Genomic DNA, 7,605 nt, shown 5'->3' with positions numbered 1-7,605 from the left:
AAATTCTCCAAAAAACAAGAGTCCAGGGCCGGATCGCTTTCGAGGGGAATTTACCAAATATTAAACACCTATTCTTTTGAAGCTTCTCCAAAATATAGAAATGGAAAGAAAACTTCCAAAATCATTCTATGAAGCCAGCATTACCTTGATTCCAAAACCAGGCAAAGACCCCACTAAAAAAGAGAACGACAGACCAATTTCCCTGATGATCCTGGATGCAAAAATCCTCAACAAGATACTAGCCAACTGGAACCAACAATACATTAAAATAATTATTCACCATGACCAAGTGGGATTTATACCTGGGATGCAGGGCTGATTCAATAACCTCAAAACAATCAATGTGATACATAACATCAATAAAAGAAAGGACAAGAACCACAAGATCCTCTCAATAGATGCAGAGAAAGCATTTGACAAAGTACAGCATCCTTTCTTGAAAAAAGCCTTCAAGGAAGTAGAGATAGAAGGATCATACCTCAAGATCATAAAAGCCATATATGGAAGACCCACTGCTAATATCATCCTCAATGGGAAAAAAACTGAGAGTTTCCCCGCTCAGGTCAGGAAAACGACAGGGATATCCACTCTCACCACTGTTATTCAACATAGTATTGAAGTCCTAGCTTCAGTAATCAGACAACACAAAGGAATAAAAGGCATCCAAATCAGCAAGGAGGAAGTCAAACTTTCACTCTTCGCAGATGACATGGTACTCTATATGGAAAACCCAAAAGATTCCACCAAAACACTGCTAGAACTGATCCATGAATTCAGCAGTCTCAGGATATAAAATCAATGGACAGAAATCAGTTGCATTTCTATACACCAATAATAAAGCAACAGAAAGAGAAATCAAGGAGTCAATCCCATTTATAATTGCACCAAAACCCGTAAAATACCTAGGACTAAACCTAACCAAAGAGGCGAAAAATCTATACATGAGAACTATAGAAAGCTTATGAAAGAAATTGAAGAAGACACCAAAGAACAGAAAAAGATTCCATGCTCCTGGATTGGAAGAACAAATACTGTTAAAAAGTCAATAATATGCAAAGTAATCTACATATTCAATGCAATCCCTATCAAAATAACATCAGCATTCTTCACAGAGCTAGAACAAACATTCTAAAATTTCTATGGAACCAGAAAAGACCCTGAATAGCCAAACCAATCCCGAAAAAGAAAACCAAAGCTGGAGGCATCACAATCCCAGACTTCAAGATGTATTACAAAGCTGTAATCATGAAGACAGTATGGTACTGGCACAAAAACAGACACTTCGATCAATGGGGCAGAATAGAGAACCCAGAAATGGACCCACAAACATATGGCCAACTAATCCCTGACAAATGGAAAGAATATCCAATGGAATAAAAACAGTTTCCACAAATGGTGCTCAGAAAACTGGACAGCAACATGCAGAAGAATGAACCTGGACCACTTTCTAACACCATACACAAAAATAAACTCAAAATGGATGAAAGACCTAAGCGTAAGACAGGAAGCCATCAAAATCCTAGAGGAGAAAATAGATAACAGCCTGTTTGTCCTCAGCACATCTTACTTGACACATCTCCAGAGGCCAGGGAAACAAAAGCAAAAATGAGTTATTGGGACTTCATCAAGATAAAAAGCTTCTGCACAGAGAAGAAAAGAATCAGCAAAACTAAAAGGCAACTGACAGAACGGGAGAAGATATTTGCAAATGACATACCAGATAAAAGGCTAGTATCTAAAATCTATACAGAACTTATCAAACTCAACACCCAAAAAACAAATAATCCAGTGAAGAAATGGGCAAAAGACATGAATAGACACTTTTCTAAAGACATCCAAAAGGCTAACAGACACATGAAATTGCTCAACTCATTCATCATCAGGGAAATACAAATCAAAACCAAATACAATTAAAACCACCAATAAAATACCACCTCAGGAGGCTTCTGGGAAGATGGCGGCATAGGAGGACACTGAGTTCACCGCGTCCTGCGGATCACTTAGATTCCACCCACACCTGCCTAAATAACCCAGAAAATTGCCAGAAGACTAGCAGAACGGATTCTCCAGAGCCAAGCATAGATGAGAGGTCCACGGAAGAGGGTAGGAAGGGCGGAGAGGTGGTGTGTGCTACACGGACTGGTGGGAGGGAGCCGGGGTGGAGGGGTGGCCTGCCGGCCAAGCAGAGCCCCCAAGTCTGGCTTGCAAAAGCAGAGGGGCCGGACAGAGTGTGTTTGGACAGCGAGTGGGACTTAACATTTGGAAAGTTAACAGCTGTCCTTGGAAAGCGGGAGGGCTGGAGGACAACGGGAGGGAGAGTTGTTGAGCCCTGACGATAGAGCGCAGCTTGGTGGGGAACAAAGGCACTTGCCAGCGCCATCTCCTTTGCCCATCCCCCAGCCAAAATCCCAAAAGGAACCTGTTCCTGCCAGGGAACTGGCTTGCACCCCGCAAACACCAAATGCTGTGCTTCTGCGGATCCATCACTCCGGTGGGTCTGACTCCCTCCCGGTGCCACAGGGCCCCTCCCAAAGCGGATCACTAAAGGATAAACGAGCTGAGCCTACCCTTCCCGCCCCCCTACACCTTGCTGATCCACCCCAGCTAATACGCCACATCCCCAGCACCACAAGCCTGGCAATGTGCAATTAGCCCAGACAGGCCACGCCACCCCACAGTGAATTCCGCCCCTAGGAGAAGGGGAAGAAAAAGTACACATCAGTCTGACTGTGGCCCCAGCATCGGCTGGGGGCAGATATCAGGTCTGACTGTGGCCCCGCCCACCAACGCAAGTTATTCAAGACAGCACAGGGGAAGTGCCCCGCAGTTCTGCACCACTCCAGAGACTATCCAAAATGACAAAATGGATGAATTCCCCTCAAAAAAACCTCTAGGAAATAACAACAGCTAATGAACTGATCAAAACCGATTTAAACAATATAACAGAAAGTGAATTTAGAATAATAGTCATAAAATTAATCACTGGGCTTGAAAACAGTATAAAGAACAGCAAAGAATCTATTGCTACAGAGATCAAGGGACTAAGGAACAGCCAGGAGGAGCTAAAAAATGCTATTAACAAGCTGCAAAATAAAATGGAGACGGCCACAGCTCGGATTGAAGACGCAGAGGAGAGAATAGGTGAACTAGAAGATAAAGTTATGGAAAAAGAAGAAGCTGAGAAAAAGAGAGATTAAAAAATCCAGGAGTATGAGGGGAAAATTGGAGAACTAAGTGATGCACTGAAGAGAAATAATCTACGCATAATTGGTATTCCAGAGGAGGAAGACACAGGGAAAGATGCTGAAGGTGTAATTGAAGAAATCATAGCTGAGAACTTCCCTGATCTGGGGAAGGAAAAAGGCAGTGAAATCCAAGAGGCACAGAGAACTCCCTTCAGACGTAACTTGGATGGATCTTCTGCACGACATAGCATAGTGAAACTGGCAAAATACAAGGATAAAGAGAAACTTCTGAAAGCATCTAGGGATAAACATGCTCTAACATATAAAGGGAGACCTATAAGACTCGTGACCGATCTCTCTACTGAAACTTGGCAGGCCAGAAAGGAATGGCAGGAAATCTTCAATGTGATGAACAGAAAAAATATGCTGCCGAGAATCCTTTATCCAGCAAGTCTGTCATTTAGAATAGAAGGAGAGATAAAGGTCTTCCCAAACAAACAAAAACTGAAGGAATTCATCACCACTAAACCAGCCCTACAAGAGATCCTAAAGGGGATCCTGTGAGACAAAGTACCAGAGACATGGCTACAAGCATGAAATCTACGGACATCACAATGACTCTAAACCCATATCTTTCTATAATAACACTGAACGTAAATGGACTAAATGCACCAACCAAAAGACATAGGATATCAGAATGCATAAAAAAACAAGACCCACCTATTTGCTGTCTACAAGAGACTCATTTTAGACCTGAGGACACCTTCAGATTGAAAGTGAGGGGATGGAGAACTATTCATCATGCTACTGGAAGTCAAAAGAAAGCTGGAGTAGCCACACTTATATCAGACAAATTAGACTTTAAATTAAAGGCTGTAACAAGAGATGAAGAAGGGCATTATATAATAATTACAGGGTCTATCCATCAAGAAGAACTAACAATTATAAATGTCTATGCACTGAATACAGGAGCCCCCAAATATATAAAACAATTACTCACAAACATAAGCAACCTTATTGATAAGAATGTGGTAATTGCAGGGGACTTTAACACCCCACTCAAAGCAATGGATAGATCATCTAGACACACGGTCAATAAAGAAACAAGGGCCCTGAATGATACATTGGGTCAGATGGACTTGACAGATATATTTAGAACTCTGCATCCCAAAGCAACAGAATATACTTTCTTCTCAAGTGCATATGGAACATTCTCCAAGATAGATCACATACTGGGTCACAAAACAGCCCTTCATAAGTATACAAGAATTGAGATCATACCATGCGTACTTTCAGACCACAATGCTATGAAGCTTGAAATCAACCACAGGAAAAAGTCTGGAAAACCTTCAAAAGCATGGAGGTTAGAGAACACCCTACTAAAGAATGAATGGGTCAACCAGGTAATTTGAGAAGAAATTTAAAAATATATGGAAACAAACAAAAATGAAAATACAACAATCCAAACACTTTGGGATGCAGCAAAGGCAGTCCTGAGAGGAAAATATATTGCAATCCAGGCCTATCCAGAAACAAGAAAACTCCCAAATAGAAAATCTAACAGGACACCTAAAGGAAATAGAAGCAGAACAGCAAAGGCAGCCTAAACCCAGCAGAAGAAGAGAAATAATAAAGATCAGAGCAGAAAAAAACAATATAGAATCTAAAAAAAACTGTAGAGCAGATCAACGAAACCAAGAGTTGGTTTTTTGAAAAATCAAACAAAATTGATAAACCTCTCTCCAGGCTTCTCAAAAAGAAAAGGGAGATGACCCAAATAGATAAAATCATGAATGAAAATGGAATTATTACAACCAATCCCTCAGAGATACAAGCAATTATCAGGGGATACTATGAAAAATGATATGCCAACAAACTGGACAACCTGGAAGAAATGGACAAATTCCTAAACACCCACACCCTTCCAAAACTCAAACAGGAGGAAATAGAATGCTTGAACAGACCCATAACCAGTGAAGAAACTGAATCAGTTATCAAAAATCTCCCAACAAATAAGAATCCAGGACCAGATGGCTTCCGTGGGGAATTCTACCAGACATTTAATGCAGAGATAATACCTATCCTTCTCAAGCTATTCCAAAAAATAGAAAGGGAAGGAAAACTTCCAGATTCATTCTATGAAGCCAGTATTACTTTCATTCCTAAACCAGACAGAGACCCAGTAAAAAAAAGAGAATTACAGGCCAATATCCCTGATGAATATGGATGCAAAAATTCTCAATAATATACTAGCAAATCGAATTCAACAGTATATAAAAAGAATTATTCACCATGACCAAGTGGGATTCATTCCTGGGCTGCAGGGCTGGTTCAACATTTGCAAATCAATCAATGTGATACATCACATTAATAAAAGAAAAGATAAGAACCATATGATCCTGTCAATCGATGCAGAAAAAGCATTTGACAAAATTCAGCATCCTTTCTTAATAAAAACCCTCGAGAAAGTCGGGATAGAAGGAACATACTTAAACATAAAATCCATTTATGAAAAGCCCACAGCTAATATCATCCTCAATGGGGAAAAACTGAGAGCTTTCCCCTGAGATCCGGAACACGACAGGATGTCCACTCTAACCACTGTTGTTTAACATAGTGTTGGAAGTGCTAGCATCAGCCATTAGGCAACAAAAGGAAATCAAAGGCATCAAAATTGGCAAAGATGAAGTCAAGCTTTCACTTTTTGTAGATGATATGATATTATACATGGAAAATCTGATAGACTCCACCAAAAGTCTGCTAGAACTGATACATGAATTCAGCAAAGTTGCAGGATACAAAATCAATGTCCAGAAATCAGTTGCATTCTTATACACTAATAATGAAGCAACAGAAAGACAAATAAAGAAAATGATCCCATTCACAATTGCACCAAGAAGTATAAAATACCGAGGAATAAATCTAACCAAAGATGTACAAGATCTGTATGCTGAAAATTATAGAAAGCTTATGAAGGAAATTGAAGAAGATATAAAGAAATGGAAAAGCAGGGGCGCCTGGGTGGCGCAGTCGGTTAAGCGTCCGACTTCAGCCAGGTCACGATCTCGCGGTCCGTGAGCTCGAGCCCCGCGTCGGGCTCTGGGCTGATGGCTCAGAGCCTGGAGCCTGTTTCCGATTCTGTGTCTCCCTCTCTCTCTGCCCCTCCCCCATTCATGCTCTGTCTCTCTCTGTCCCAAAAATAAATAAACGTTGAAAAAAAAATTTTTAAAAAAAAGAAATGGAAAAGCATTCTGTGCTCATGGGTTGGAAGAATAAATATTGTTAAAATGTCAATACTACCCAAAGCTATCTACACATTCAATGCAATCCCAATCAAAATTGCACCAGCATTCTTCTTGAAGCTAGAACAAGCAATCCTAAAATTCATATGGAACCACAAAAGGCCCCAAATAGCCAAAGTAATTTTGAAGAAGACCAAAGCAGGAGGCATCACAATCCCAGACTTTAGCCTTCACTACAAAGCTGTAATCATCAAGACAGCATGGTATTGGCACAAAAACAGACACATAGACCAATGGAATAGAATAGAAACCCCAGAATTAGACCCACAAAAGTATGGCCAACTAATCTTTGACAAAGCAGGAAAGAATAACCAATGGAAAAAAGACAGTGTCTTTAACAAATGGTGCTGGGAAAACTGGACAGCAACATGCAGAAGAATGAAACTAGACCACTTTCTTACACCATTCACAAAAATAAACTCAAAATGGATGAAGGACTTGAATGTGAGACAGGAAACCATCAAAACCCTAGAGGAGAAAGCAGGAAAAGACCTCTCTGACCTCAGCCACAGCAATTTCTTACTTGACACATCCCCAAAGGCAAGGGAATTAAAAGCAAAAATGAACTATTGGGACCTCATGAAGATAAAAATCTTCTGCACAGCAAAGGAAACAATCAACAAAACTAAAAGGCAACCAACGGAATGGGAAAAGATATTTGCAAATGACATCTTGGACAAAAGGCTAGTATCCAAAATCTATAAAGAGCTCACCAAATTCCACACCCAAAAAACAAATAACCCAGTGAAGAAATGGGCAGATAACATGAATAGACACTTCTCTAAAGAAGACATCCAGATGGCCAACAGGCACATGAGAAGATGCTCAACGTCGCTCCTTATCAGGGAAATACAAATCAAAACCACACTCAGATATCACCTCACGCCAGTCAGAGTGGCCAAAATGAACAAATCAGGAGACTATAGATGCTGGCGAGGATGTGGAGAAACGGGAACCCTCTTGCACTGTTGGTGGGAATGCAAACTGGTGCAGCCACTCTCGAAAACAGTGTGGAGGTTCCTCAAAAAATTAAAAATAGACCTACCCTATGACCCAGCAGTAGCACTGCTAGGAATTTACCCAAGGGATACAGGAATACTGATGCATAGGGGCACTTG

The sequence above is a fragment of the Lynx canadensis genome, chromosome A1 (genome assembly GCF_007474595.2).
Source record: "Lynx canadensis isolate LIC74 chromosome A1, mLynCan4.pri.v2, whole genome shotgun sequence".
Lineage (NCBI taxonomy): Eukaryota > Metazoa > Chordata > Mammalia > Carnivora > Felidae > Lynx > Lynx canadensis.
The sequence above is the reverse complement of the archived record's forward strand: the minus strand, read 5'-3'. Positions refer to the sequence as shown.